Source organism: Dunckerocampus dactyliophorus, chromosome 16 (genome assembly GCF_027744805.1).
Source record: "Dunckerocampus dactyliophorus isolate RoL2022-P2 chromosome 16, RoL_Ddac_1.1, whole genome shotgun sequence".
Lineage (NCBI taxonomy): Eukaryota > Metazoa > Chordata > Actinopteri > Syngnathiformes > Syngnathidae > Dunckerocampus > Dunckerocampus dactyliophorus.
The window spans coordinates 22440881-22456593 of NC_072834.1; the positions used below are offsets into that span (position 1 = coordinate 22440881).

The 15713-nt window shown below is 41.8% G+C and overlaps 1 protein-coding gene across 2 annotated transcripts in view; it reads right to left on the minus strand.

The window, feature by feature from the left end:
- gabra3 (gamma-aminobutyric acid type A receptor subunit alpha3) overlaps nucleotides 1–15713 on the minus strand; it is a 141802-nt gene that overhangs the window by 47071 nt on the left and 79018 nt on the right. The gene's annotated exons all lie outside the window — the stretch shown is intronic.

Consider the following 15713-nt stretch of genomic DNA (forward strand, 5'->3'; position numbering starts at 1 on the left):
ATTTCAGTTTTGCTTCAGCTTTTCGGCATTCACACACGTCTACTGACATTGCTTGGTCTAGTTATATTTAATGTTGTGAGTAATTTCAGATAATTACAGAGGTGCTGCCATAGTACTTTGTTAGGTAAAAAAGACAAGAGTAACAAGAACGGCTCGGGTGGAAAGAAAGAGTGAATAAAATGAGCCAGAAGCGGTGATAAAATGATAAGTTTGAAAGAAGTAAATGGCCAAAACGAGGAGGAAGGTAAATGGGACTGAATTATATGAGCCCAGACAGGACAGGAAGCTGTGTAATAGCTAACGGAATATTGATGCAGCCTCTTTCATTTCAAATGAATGACTTCATTAATTTCAAAACATGAACTTGTATTACATTTAAAAGCTTTCACCCCCCCCCCCCCCCCCCCCCCCCCCCCCCCCCCCCCCCCCCCCCCCCACTTTGTTGTGATATCTTTGTCAATACTTTATGGTTTAATAGTCTGCTCTTTTCTCTCACATGACAGTCGAGGACATATGTGAAGAAGAGACGTAAATGTATTTGTGAAAATGTTCCCAGCGTGACATACGACTGTTTGTCTACATTAGCCAAGTCACGTGACAGCTGTGATTTACCGCCCCTGACAAGAACGTGTGTGTATTGTAGGAGAAACGTCTTGGCTTGGACTTATTGTGCGCAAGTGTGATGATGTATGTGGAGATGTCATCTTTCTGACAACGCACAGCGGGCCAGAGATGACATTCGCCGGTGTGATAATGACACACAGCACTTTCTTGAGGCAGCATATCTATTATCTCCACTCTTCTGGGCTTCGTTGGCCATCGCACTGATTAGTCAAACATTTGATGAATGCTTTAATTACCGGTCCTTCTTGGAAAGAATTCTCTCTCCCTGCGCATCTTGTGAGTTCACCTCTCCCTGCTGGGAGTGGAACCTGTGTGAGATTCCGTGCATGTCATACCGACTCCAATTATCTTCAGTGTTCATCTTCCTGCTCCGAGGCGTCAACACATCTTAGCACTTTGCTGTGCTCCGCCGAAGGCACACTTTGTTCCACGAACGCAATCAGATAGCAGTAAACAAATGAAGGACAATGTCCATAACTGCTAACCCTAAAACTTGTCATTAATTTGCGTCAAAGTAAACACAACTTGCTTTATTGCGCTCTCATTACTGCCTCAGTCAATCCCACTTAGTCATGATGACACATGCTTTGACTATATTAGGTTTATAATTGCATAACCTAAATTATATTAACGATCATGCACCAGAATGTTGACTTGCAAATCAGACAAAAGGACATGCTGTCTGGCGAGTGTTTGCACAGTCGTTGGAGCAGGTATATTTACGTTGACACATAGTTTAGGGCCCTATAATTTCCGCGTTAACGGAATCGCGGAATTTGCTAATAAAAACGGAACCTACTGTTAAGCTCTTCACCGAGCGTGAGCTCACGTACAGCAACGGCCAGTGTAAACTGGCTGGGTTAGCTTAGTTAGTTAACAATTTTGCATTGTTTTGTGCATGTAAAACTATAATTATGCTCTATAAAATGTGTTTTCTTTTATTATTTTTGGGTGTCTGGAACGGATTAATTGGATTTACATTATTTCTTATGGGAATATGGATTTGGTTTTCGTACGATTCGGTTTTCCAAATAATTGTTTGAACAGATTCATGGTGAAACCCGAGGTTCCGCGGTCCGTGAATCTAATCCGATAACTAAAACAGTTGCTCTGATTGTAAATGTTGGTTTAAAATCGGAGAACTTCAACGTCAAGCTAGCAGGAGGGCTTGGAAGTGTGTCAAAAATAGACTCGGTGTCTGAATTATCTTAAAATCTATTGTGCTTGGCATAACCTTCTGCAACAATTAATCGATTGAATCGATGATTAATCGAGTATCCAATTAGTCGACAACTATTTTGGTATTCGATTAATCGTTTTGTCATCTTAAAATGTAAATTTCCTCTCATTTCTGCCCCCCTGATGTGAATATGTTTAAATTTCCCGAGTCATCCATGAAAGCAGACCTATTTGTGTTTTAAGCAAAACGAGATTGACACACATCAGCTTTGACCTTGGAACACATGATGGACATTTTTGCCTATTTTCTGATATGTTGTGAACCAAACCACTCACTGTTTGTGCTTGTTTCATATGGATTTGGTCCGTCTAGGGCCCAAATCGATTATTATTACTCGAGTCATCAAAACAACAAGCTTCAAATTAATCGACTAAGAAAATAAGTGTATATCTATGCGGCAATCACCGCATCAGGACCTCAAATCAGAATTCATCCAAAGATAAGTTTTCGCAGTTAGTTCCACCCCAGCATCTCACTTCTCAGGAAAGTGACAATTCTGCTGTGTGGACATGAAGTGGGGCTTAGTGGTGAAAATAACTTGAAAAGTTCTGAATGGATTTGGATGACATTTTCAGGAATTGTCCGAAATGGCACATGGAAGAACTGATCCGATTCTTGGGGTGATCCCGATCACGGAGGAAAGGATTGTTTAACATTGTGAGATAGGGCCATTTTTGGCATTTGTGCATATATCTCCACAAAAAATGGAAATGGTCAGAGCACTTGGAAAAAAATACAGGACAATTTTCCAACATGTTCTACAAAGTATCAAAGACTGATCCAAACTATGTAGGCTTATTATTTTGGTGTGAATCACAACATGAGGGGAACTATGGTGCTTGGCGGAGGTCTGCACTCTCTGAGTGCTTCTCTAGTTGAATTGTTTTTTTGAACAGACAGAAAAAAACCAGTATGCACTAAGCATACTTCAACATGCATACTTGTGAATGAATGTGGAGAGCGAATAGGGGAAGGGAAGAGGAGAGAAACACACAGAGGAAGTGAGAATGGCAAGAGATGAAGCAGCACACCCCCGCCTACTTAGTGGAGATCAGTGTCAAGATCGTAACCTACATTCTCGGTCTTGGTCCGTCGCACTGCAGAGATGTGCCACGGTCGTACACGCCCTGACTTGCAACAACATTACTTGTTATTTACTGAATGTTCCGCTTTTTCCCGTAATGCAGTTGGATATTTAAAGAGTAAAGTGAGGTGTGGTGTATTGGGGTTCCAGTGAAGGCTTTGGGTGAGCAACAAAGACATTTCTGGGACATTTGAGCTTCCAGAGATGGGTAATTGGACCAGTGGCGATACAGTGCATGTCAAAGAAATAGATCCCTCGGATATAGATGGTTATTTGTTTGAGGAACAGCTCATTTTTAACAATTTCCCCAAGCGTTTGATGCCTGGCGTGGTGTGGCTTTAGGGAGGGCCAGCTCACCGCTATTAGATTACATTTTTCCCATTTAGTACAGCCAGTCATAGCCCCCTTGAGGATGAATCCTCGCATGTAGTCGCATTAAAAAGTTGACATTTTCACTTACAGGAAGGTTTATACAGTATATCTAAAAACAAAATCGGTTTAAGGACTTTTAAGGATTTCCTGTCCTGTGATTATTCCTGAAGGTGCCACCGAGGAAAGAACTGCGGGATTGGTTGTCATGAAACTGGGATACTGTTGTTTCTCAGGAGTACAAAAATTGTGGTCGGCGAAGAAATGGAAACGCTGACAGGAATGTGAAGCGTATGAAGAAAAGCCTGCACTCATTTGCAGATATCCAGGCCTGCTTGCATTTGAGGAGAAAATACCTTTTTTCTTTTTAATCTGGTAGAGGAACTCTGAAAAACAACATTTTCGAGTCTTTTCCACGTTGACATTTAAGTCTGAGTATTTGAGCCTGACGATTCCATTTTCATAGCCGACTTTGAAAACAAACGGTGACCCGACCCCCATTTGACTTTTTATTGCTTGCAAGCGCCAGCACAGTCATTGTGTTCACAGCCGGGTACACTTCAATCAAATGAAAAATGTTCAAAATAACTCTTTGCGGGCATTATCATATGTTTACGAGCGCCGTAAATGCGGCCAACCTCTTTGCTTGTGTGATGCTGTGGTCCTTGTTAGCATTTGAACTCGCGCAACACCCACCCACTAAGCGCTTGCCCTCCCTTTTGGAAGTAGGTACCAATTTCAGCAATTTGTACCGCTCGTTATTCAAGTCCAGAGTCAAGACCTACTTAGTTAGTCTGGCCTGCTATTGCCTGTTTTTCTCAGTGTTGTGTGAATGCTGAGAAGCAGCATTTTCCAATTGATTCCGCTACTTCTTCTTCTCCTCCCACATTTCAATTCAAACTAATCCAGCATCAAACTGTTCAGCTCACTGAGGACACGTTGGCTATCTATTAGGACTTTGCAAAAAAAAAAATCCCATATATACTGTCATTTTATATTTCGTGTCACATTTTTCCCATTGAAAATGAAATGGCTATTTATTTGGCGCCCCCTACCGGTGGAAAATAATTGGCCATTTTCCATTACTGTCACATTCCACTTCGCACTTAACATTCATCGACAGGATGACATGGCTCAGGTGGTAGGTTGGTGGTTGCTGGTTCAATCCTAATGTAATCGTTCAACATATTTATACATTTCAACGATTGTTCTCCATTTTTACATTCCAACATTTCAAATTTAAACGTTCTTTCTCTGCTAACTGCCCCTACATTTGTCAACCGCTTCAAAGCAGTCCAACGCCAAAACGTTCAGCTCAGTCCTGAACGTTGGCTACCTTTAAGTACTTTGCAAAAAATCCCACATTTACTGTAATTTCATATTTTCTGTGACATTTTCTCTTTGAAAACGAGTGTGCGCCCCCAACTGGTGGAAAATAATTTAACATTTTTCGTTACTGCAACATTTCTACTGATTCTCCAGGGTGACATGGCTCAGGTGGTAAAGCAATTGTTACGCCAACCCGATGGTTGCTGGTTCGATCCGGCATTTCAACTTCAATTTAGGTTTTATTTTTACTTTCCAACATTTCAAATTCTGTAATTTTTGGTCTGCTGAAAACGAATGGACAAATTAAACGCCGCTCCATACTGGTGGAAAATCATTTTTCATTCTCGTAACATTCCACTCATTCTACAGGGTGACACGGGTGACAGGGGTATCTCGGTCGTCCCCCAACCCGACGGTTGCTGGTTCAATCCTCGCATAATCTTTCAATATATTATTAGATTTCAACAGTCGTTCTCCATGTTTACATTTCGAATTCCACTGTCCGCTCGCTACTCCCGCATTTCTTAAATGCTTTAAACCATTCCAGGATCAAAATATTGAATTAAAGTTATATAATTCTATATTTTCTGTGACATTTTTCCCATTGAAAATGAATGGACTATTTAAATGTCTCCCCCGTTGGTGGAAATTAATTTTACATTAAACATAACATGTAAAATTCTGCTTCTTCATGGCTCACGGTGTAGAGGGGTCGTCTCCCAACCCACGGGTTGCTGGTTCAGTCCTTAGTCCTTGTCTAATTGTTCAACATGTTTACACATTTCAACAATCATTTTCCATTTTTAGTTCACAATGTTTCAAATTCTGCTACTCCCACATTTCTCAACTGCTTCTAACCATTACAACGTCACTTCAGCGAATTCAAAGCTAAAAATTCCCACATTTTCCATAATTCCATATTTTCTGTGGCATGTTTGCCATTGCATATGAAAGGAGAATTTCAATGTCGCCTCCTACTGGTGGAAAGTCATTTTCCATTTTCCATGACTGTAACATTCTACTTAATCCGCAGTGTGACGTGGCTCAGCTGGTTTATTGGTCGTCTCCCAAGCTGATGGTTCGATCCTTGAACAATCGTTCAACATATTTATACATTTCAACAGTTATTCTCCATTTTTACATTTCAAATTCTTCCGTTTATGTCTGCTATCTATTTTGTTATTATTCTGTGCACAGTGGTATGGCTCAGGCTGTGGAGTGGTCGTCCCCCAACCTGATGGTTGCTGGTTCCATCCTCAGCCGGTGAATAGATTTCAACAGGTTTCCAGGATATTTCAACATTCATTCTACATTATAGCTCAGCTTTGCCATTCACACGCAATATCTCCTGCAATGTACTACTGAAATGTAATCATTGTGTTAATTTAATGGATGCGATGTACTACATAATAACGACATGTTTTTAGATCAGAGTGCAAAAATACACTTTCTCACTTACTGTGGCGCACCTTTTGAGGTGAGACTGTGGACGGTGTTGAAAGAGAATGCTTGAAGCCTTGATGTAGTGTTTATGTGCTCGTGGAGAATGCAAACAGCGTTGCCTGTGGCCACACTGAGTCTTGGCTGTGCAATGATCAGTGATATTGAAACATCCAATTCGCAACTGACAATGCAGACAGTGGGAGGCTGTTAGAAATGATGGCCCTATGCCTCGCCTGGAAATTGATGCATAAATACTTTCTCGGGGAAAAAAAAGGACATTGTTGTACCTTTAGGGCTACCATGGCTTGTCACTGGGGTAATACCATTAAACGTTGTATCCCTAAAGCTGATCATGCAGCGTACAATTTTAGAGATGTTGCTGTTCTTCTTAAAGCCTGTAGATGTCGGTATTGTGCGTTTCAAACTGGGGGCAAACTGTGGAACTCGGAACAGCGTTGCCAGATGTACGATAATTATAGTATTTGTAGGATAATTTCACCCATAATGGGGATAATTTGACCCCTTCAATACATGGCCATCAGCAAACACCAACAGGATACATCCTGCAATGCGTCTGATTTTGGGCATTATGTGCGTCTTTACAACCAGCTGGGGGCACTGTTCCGCCAGTGGAAGTTTTTTCCAACAGAAAAAAACAAAAAACAACAAAAACAAAAACAGCATTATAACCACAGCCGCACTTGGCCATATCGGGGCTCGAGTTTTATTTGGTACAAGAGGCGGGATTGATCCCACCCACTGCCTTAAAAGGCAACAGATGTACGACAAGAGCAGTGCCAGATCACATCTTGCACAAAATTTACTTGCACAAAATGGCGCCCTCCATGGATCGGGGGCCCTACTCACCGCGAGTGTCCTGCGTTTAGGGAGGGGAAGCTCTGATTGTAAGCTATACTATACGCCACAGGTGTCAAACCCAAGGCTCGGGGGGGCCAGATTTGTCCCCGCCACATCGTTTTTTGTGGCCCGCAAAAGCCTGGAAATAATGCTTGTCAAAAATTGGTTCTGGCAAAATTTGTCACTTTTGACTGAAAAATTTTACTGCATGCCATCGGAGTTTTTTTTTGTGGCCGCGTTTTGACTTTATTCTTGTCAAATTACAGCTGTTTTTTCACTTTCTGCTGTTTTATTATTTTTTTTATTTTCCAACTATTTCAACTTTCTTATTGTAAATTTTCTCTTTTCTTTTTTTCCAACAATATATTGACTTTATCCTTCTAACATTATAACTTTTTCCACAACCTAATTTCCCAAAAGTTACGACTTTTTTTGTTGTTTTGTTTGTTTCTCATAATAATACGACTTAAACATTTTTTTTACTTTCATATTTTAGCTTCATGTTATTTTTCCTCATAGTATTACAATTCAAAAGTTACGAACTTTTCTCGTTAAATTACGACTTTATTTCTTAATATTTTGACTTTATTCTTGTAAAATTATTGCTGATTTTTCCTTTTTTGCTGTTTTTTTTTTTTTTTCCTGTTGAATTATATTTTTAGAAGGTGCTGCAGGCAACAAATGGTCTCCGGGCCGCACTTTGGCCACTCTTGCATTAGACTGAAAATGCACTGAGCTAATAGATGGAATCTATAGGTGAAATAATAATAATAATATCAAGCCACAGGCACATACTGTATATGCAGTAACATCCTTCAGAATACGATTCGTACACCATTCTATTTTTCACAGTGATGGAAAAAGGCCAAGAGTTTGGAAAATGTTTGAAAAAAAGATGATTGTCGTGACAGACCTCTTTCCTGACAACCTTTGGGAATCTGCTCATCCTTTCTCACTCCACAAGACCCGATGAGACTTGATTCAGTTGGCTGGAAGCTAGCATTGCATTTTTTGGGGAAAAGCTCCTGCAAAATCAGGCTGCAACAATCTAAACAACATGCCTGGGAAATCCTGGGGGGAGCGGAGAGTTCAACCAGCCACACCATTCTTAACTCCCCTACATGCCATCTGTATGCCCTCATATTGGACCATTGATTCATGGCGTTTCGAAATAAGACAATACAAGATAGGGACTACGAAGTGAGCCCAGAAAACCCCAAGGTGATATCTGCTGAAAAAGATAAAGTACTCTCTATTGTGATAAGAGAACTAACATATTCTCATGACCCCCAATGTCCTCAGGCTGTGAGCTGATGAGTGAGCAAGTCCCAAAGATCTACCTTCTACTGGAAACATAAAAAATATATTTATAAATATACAAATATGTAATATATTTACGATATTTATAAGTATGAGTATTTATGCACGTTGTACATGTATATCAGGGGTGCACACACTTTTTCAGCATGCAAGTTACAAGTCGACATGATCTATCTCTTACTATAAAGCATAAAACATAACACATACTGTATATAATGTGCTACCGGTTAGAATATATATGTATATGTGTGTGTGTATATATATATATATATATATATATATATATATATATATATATATATACATATATATTGTATATATATAATCTAAGACCTCCGGCAAGCGCAATAGTTCCCCGGGTGTGGTTCACGCTAAAATAATAAGCCTACATTTTTTTGGTGAATCTTTGATATTTTTTTAGGACATGTTGGAAAAATTTGTCTGTAACTTGTCCTGTATTTTTTTCCCGAAGTGCTCTGACCATTTTTTGTGGAGTTATACGCACAAATGCTGAAAATGGTCCTATCTCACAATGCTAAAGAATCTTTAAAAAAATCCTGGATCCGGATGGTGATCGGGATCAGGTGGAAGTGTAGAAAACACGCATTTCTATAGTGGAGTTCATAACGCGACGCAAAGCCATCAATTCACAACAATTCACTTTTTTTCTACATAACGTCTGTTCACCACTTAATCTTTGCCCCGGGGAAGCAACAGCAATTCAGGAGAGGAGCTTAATGTCACCTGACTGATGCCATATGACATCTACAAAGTGGCGTTTATGCGATCGACCCACACTCCCTTCGCAATTGGCCGGTAGCTTGCGATCGACGCAATGGGCACCCACGCTATCGGCCAAGCACAACCAGGGAATTTACTTGAATTTGATAACAAATAAAGGTGATGAGTTCATCAAGTATTTGAAACTTGGCCTGTGTTACTTGACATCCTTACGATAGTGAGGACAGACTTTTACATAATCTCCTGCAAATTCCCCTTTAATGAAAGAAAGGGGAATACTTTCTAAAGACATCCTGCACCTACTCAGCCACCCTAATTATTGTTAGTGATATATCTATTTGAAGAGATCCTTGCGGATTTGTGTGAAGTTTGACTTTGACAGCCCTGAACTACACCGTAGCACTTTGTGCAGATTCTTGTTAGAGAGTGAAACAAGACCAAAGAACTCCAAAGCCCACTAATCTTACTACATCCTACAAGATGTCGAGACAGCTCGGAGCTGAACTCGAAAAACTTCCTTAGCCCAAGGCGGTCAATTAGAGCTGCATGATCAAATATGTCAAACGCTACATAAGGTCCCGAGACAAAGAATGAACCATCTCCTGTGCCTGCTGTTTAAAGGCACTCATCCAAGGACTATTAAATGCCTCATAGAACTAATACAGAGTTTGTGCACATTTTTTTACGCTAAAATAAATGAGTGTTTCTTGGCCAAGGCCAACTACTGCAAATCACATTAGTAGTGGTAGCGGTCATTGAAAGATTCTCTTTTATATGCTTTTTTACACACCTTACGAGACACATGTCCTGACTGAATTATAGGCAGTACAGTGGAACCTCAGATTTCGAATGGAAGGTGCTTGTCACTGCGTCTTTCACTAGAGAGGAAAATTGCTTTGGTTTGTTTTGACAGCAGCAGCACCAGCTGGATTTGTATGCTTTGCTGAATGAATGTATGAATTGGAGTGCCAAGATGGAGGATTATAAATGCAAGCTCATCAGAGGGCGATCAGACTTTTACAACAACGTATCAGAACCTCTCCTAGAGAAGGATAGGGTGCATGTACGGCACTTCATATACAGATAAAAGGTTTTTCAGTTAATAGAAAAGTTAATAAATGGGACTAGGAAGTACCGCCATCCCTCAAAATTTCGCAATTTGATTATCGTTTCATCTCTATATTGCGTTTTTTCAGAAATTAATAACTGTTTCATGGTAGACTATGGTCTATTATTAGTCAAAACATATTGAAATGCAAGTGGTATGTAGTATTCTGGCCACTAGGCGGCAGTAATGTTACTGCAAGATGGCGCCCTCAGTGGCAGACGTCTCTGTCTCACTCTCCCGTTTTTTTCTATTTTTTGCTATTTTATTGTTCATTTTGGACATTCAACACACTCACACAGTACATTACAACAGAGAGACACTCTTGAACATCGGCAGGGTTAATCATGAACTCTCATTTAGCCTCTCAGACTTTGCCTTTCTTCTGCGCCGGGTGAACGCAGCAGCCTGCGGGCCTGGTGAGCTAAATACCCGGCGAGCAAAGCATCCGAGGCGGAAACGAGGCAAGAGAGGCGGCCTGCATGCTAGGCTAAAAGCTCGAGCGACTAGGCCACCGCTACCAAGCCTGCTGCTAGCCAACGTCCGCTCTCTTGAAAACAAGATGGACGAACTAAAAGCAAGGATTACAGCTCAACGTGAGATCAGGGAATGCTGTGTCCTCACCTTCACAGAAACCTGGCTGACGGAGGATATACCGGACTCGGCGATCCAGTTGGAATCATTTGCTGCTTACCGGGGAGATCGGACTTTAGCGTCTGGTAAACACAGAGGTGGCGGCGTCTGTGTTTACGTAAACAAACGGTGGTGCACAGACGTACAGACGATGGAAAAGCACTGCTCGCAGGACATTGAGCTGCTGATGGTGAAATGCAGACCTTTTTATTTGCCTCGTGAGTTTAGCGCTGTGTATTTAACTGCTGTTTACATCCCACCACGAGCTAACACCGCTAACGCACTTGGCCTACTGCATGACGTCATTGATAAACACGAGACCAAACACCCAGACGCTGTATTTATTATATCTGGCGATTTCAACCACTGCAACCTCAGGACTGTCCTCCCCAAATATTACCAGCATGTGAGCTTTCCCACAAGGGAAAATAACATCCTGGACCAAGTCTACTGCAACATGAAAGGTGCTTTGAAGGCTGTTCCAAGACCCCACTTTGGAAAGGCCGACCACATCTCCATATTCCTTTATCCAACATACAGACAACTTCTTAAACAAGCTCCCCCTGTAAGTACAGCAGTTAAAGTGTGGAATGAAGAAACTGATCAAGTACTTCAGGACTGCTTTGGCTGCACAAACTGGGATGTGTTTAAAACTGCAGCGGGGAGGGAAGATTGTACTGTTGATTTGGATGAATATGCTTCTGCTGTTACTGGCTACATTAGCACATGCATAGAGACTGTTACCACCACCAAGTATTACAGAAAATACCCTAACCAAAAACAGTGGATGAACTGTGATGTAAGGGCTAAGCTACGTGCTCGTTCGACTGCATTTGTCATGGGCACCGCTGATGGCTACAAAATGGCCAGATATGACCTGAGGAGGTCCATACGAGAGGCCAAAAGGCAGTACAGACAGAAGCTGGAGGGCTACTATTCCACCTCAGACCCTCGGCACATGTGGACGGGGCTCCAGCACATCACAGACTATCGACAGCGGAGTAGCGTAGCCACGTCCAGCCAAACCACACTTCCAGATGAGCTGAATGAGTTCTATGCCTGCTTTGACACCCAAACTCCTGATGAGCAGAGAGGGTGGCAGGACTTGGGGAGCACACAGGACTCACCTCTCATGGTGACATCAGCTGATGTGCGCAGGGTTCTAAACAAAACAAACCCACGAAAAGCAGCAGGCCCAGACAACATCTCAGGACGTGCACTTCGGGTTTGCTCATCAGAGCGAGCTGATGTGCTTGCTGACATATTTAACCTGTCGCTTGCACAAGCATTCAAGAGAATCAAGATTCAAGAGAGTTTTATTGTCATGTGCATGGTAAAACAGCAGTTATACTATGCAATGGAAATCTTATTCTGTTCATTCTCCCAAGAAAAGAAAGAAAACACAAGAAAGAATAAGAACATAAGAAACATAAATACCAATCAATTAAGCAACAACAACAAAAGACACATTAATACAGATAAATAATACAAATAAATAAATAAAAGTGCTATGAGTGTGTGCGTGTGTTGCGTGCGGCGTGTGTGAGTGCTTTGTTGAGAAGCCTGATGGCCTGTAGGTAAAAGCTGTTTGCCAGCCTTGTGGTCCTGGACTTCAAACTCCTGTAGCGTCTGCCTGACGGTAGGAGTGTGAATAATGAGTGTTGTGGATGTGTGTTGTCCTTGATGAGGTTGTGTGTCCTTCGTAGGACTCTGGTTTTATAAATGTCTTGCAGTGAGGGGAGGGCTGCCCCAACAATGTTCTGTGAGGTCTTGATCACCCGCAGGAGTGCCTTCCTATCACGTGTTGTACAGTTACCGTACCAAACAGTGATGGAGGCGGTAAGGACACTTTCCATAGTGCATCTGTAGAAGCAACTCAGGATTGTGGTGGACATGCCAAATTTCCTCAGTCTTCTCAGGAAGTACAGTCTCCTTTGGGACTTCTTCATAATTTGTTGGGTGTTGTGAGACCAGGTGAGGTCCTCGCTGATGTGTGTGCCAAGGAACTGGAAGGTTTTCACCCTCTCCACCTCAGTCTCATCAATAAACAGGGGTCTATGTGGCTCCTTTTCCCTTGTTCTTGGGTCGATGATCATCTCTTTAGTCTTATCTGTATTGAGAAGGAGATTGTTATCACGACACCAAGCTATGAGGTCCACCACCTCTCTTCTGTATGATGTTTCAACACCACCAGTGATCAGTCCGATGACTGTAATGTCATCCGCAAATTGAATGATGCTGGTGTTGTTCTGGGAGGCCACGCAATCGTAGGTGAAGAGCGTGTAGAGGAGCGGACTCAGCACACACCCCTGTGGGGTCCCAGTGCTCACAATTCTTGAGCTGAATGTGCGATTGTGGACTCTGACTGACTGGGGCCTGCCTGTGAGAAAGTTAAACACCCAGTTACAGAGGGAGGGTGACAGGCCAAGTGTGAGGAGCTTATCTGTGAGTTTGTGGGGGCTGACTGTGTTAAAAGCAGAGCTATAGTCTATAAATAGCATTCTGACGTATGTGTCCTGGCCCTGTAGGTGAGAAAGGGCTGTGTGGATGGCAGTGTTGACTGCATCATCCGTGGACCGGTTCTGGCGATATGCAAACTGTAGAGGGTCCACAGTTGCCGCCGGGATGCTCTTTTTGATGTGGGTCATGACTAATCTTTCAAAGCACTTCATAACAATAGGAGTGAGTGCTATAGGGCGATAGTCATTCAAGCAGGTCACGTTGCTCTTCTTGGGTACGGGCACACACAACCTCATCAAGGACAGCACACATCCACAACACTCATTATTCACACTCCTACCGTCAGGCAGACGCTACAGGAGTTTGAAGTCCAGGACCACAAGGCTGGCAAACAGCTTTTACCCACAGGCCATCAGACTTCTCAACAAAGCACTCACACACGCCACACGCAACACACGCACACACTCATAGCACTTTTGTTTATTTATTTATTTGTATTATTTATCTGTATTAATGTCTCTTCTGTTGTTGTTGCTTAATTTATTGGTATTTATGTTTCTTATGTTCTTTTTCTTTTCTTTTTTTTCTTGGTAGAATGAACAGAATAAGAATTTCATTGCATAGCATAACTGCTGTTTTACTATGCATATGGCAATAAAACTCTTGAATCTTGAATCTTAAATCATATGAGACACCCATCATTGTTACATTACCCTACCTTGCACCCGATGTAGCTAGCCATACAGTGAAAAAGGTTCTCCTCCCATTCCGTGGAGAAGTAGTAAGTTTGTGGCTTCTTACTTTGTCCTTCTTCCCCACTCCATTTGAAACCCTTTCTTAAGTTGAGAAGAAATAAATTAGAGGCTAATTGGTTAGCTCGCTAGCTAGCGGCCGTCTAAAGTCCCTGTTGCATAATAGTTGTGCAATCCGGTGAAAACAATGACGAATAGGAGTGTAAAGGTGACTATAGGGGTGTTATTTCATGTCTACAGGGCTCTAATAATGTTAAAACACGTATTTAGAAAGTCCCACCCCAGTTTTTGTATGATTCCGTTTTCGACAAAAATGTTTCCAAAAAATGTTCCTCGATTGTTGTCATATTAGAGTTAACAATCTTGTACTTTACCCTTTGGCACGTTCAATCTTGTGGTATAATTTGAGATTTTTGGCCTCCCATCCCGATCCGACTTTTTGGGCCTCAGATCCGATCCGATACGTTGGTAATGTTATTATATGGTGTGGTGTAGCGAAACTTACAGCTGTCGGGTTTCGTTTCAAATCACATCCATGAATTCTAAAAGACGGAAAAACCTCACAAACAAGACGGGCTGGTTGATTCGACTGCTTTTTCAGTGATCCGCCTTGCCTTTTCCCGCTCTTTTGGATATTTGTCTCTCCTCTGAAACTCCAAAGGTTGATCTTTGGCGTAACAGCCTTTTTGTTGGTGGCCTTGCTAACCGCTCTGTACTTCGTTTTATGTTTGGTCCTCAGATGACGTATTAAATTTGTGTTATCGAATGCCTCTCTGCTAGTACCACCCCTTGAAAGTGTCATTTTGCAGTCATCTCAAGTGGCTCTAGGACTATTTTCATTTACAACGCATAGGTACTTCCACATGGCTGACATGGCCTTGTTGACTTTCCGGTGTGCTGCAAAAAAACCCCACTTTACTGCAGCTGCCGTAAAAAAATTGTTGCCGTATCATTCTGCAGACTCTCGTGGCCAAACAAAGGATCCCACGCGTTGGTGACTAAATCCTGTCTTGTTATTAATAAACCGCAAGAGTCCAATTGTGTTCGAAACATGCCTGTTAGCCTATTTTCAACTGGAAACCGGAACCGGATGTCATTGTTCCCCAGCTTTTTTGCCCGCCTGTGATGTCATCAGCGGTTGACTCTGTATTTCCTTGCAAACTTATGCAGTTACGCCACAAGTCTCTGCTTTTTTTTTATCACGGCTGCAAAATAAGTCACAGTGGAGCCAGCAGAGGTGAGAAATAACTCACAGCAAAGTACGAAGGTGTCGTCTCTTTGACGCTGCCTCATGGCCATCTTTGTCAACAATCAAGTCTTCCATCAACATTAACGTGACGCTAAATGTTCATTTCATGAACATTCATGAATTGATATGCATTTCAAATTGTTTTCTGCATGTAAAACGATAATTATTCCACATTAAATGTGTTTTGTGTTCACATTTTTTGGTGTTCGGAACAGATTAATTGGGTTTACATTAGGGGAGTAACGATTCATCGACTACTTCAATGTAGCGAGTTATATTCCTATGATCCAACTACATCGATCTGTGTTCGGCAAGTTGCCATTCCGGACGACATATCGATCTAACATTGTTTAAAGGTAATCAATTGATTGCATCAATACTAGGAAATAAAGCATTGGATTTAAGCAAGGCAGGCTTTATCTGGATGTGTTTTTTTTAAAGCACTTTTAATGATAAAGACGTTAAACGTTACTCGATTCAGTCTGCCTGTCTGTGACCTCATCGCC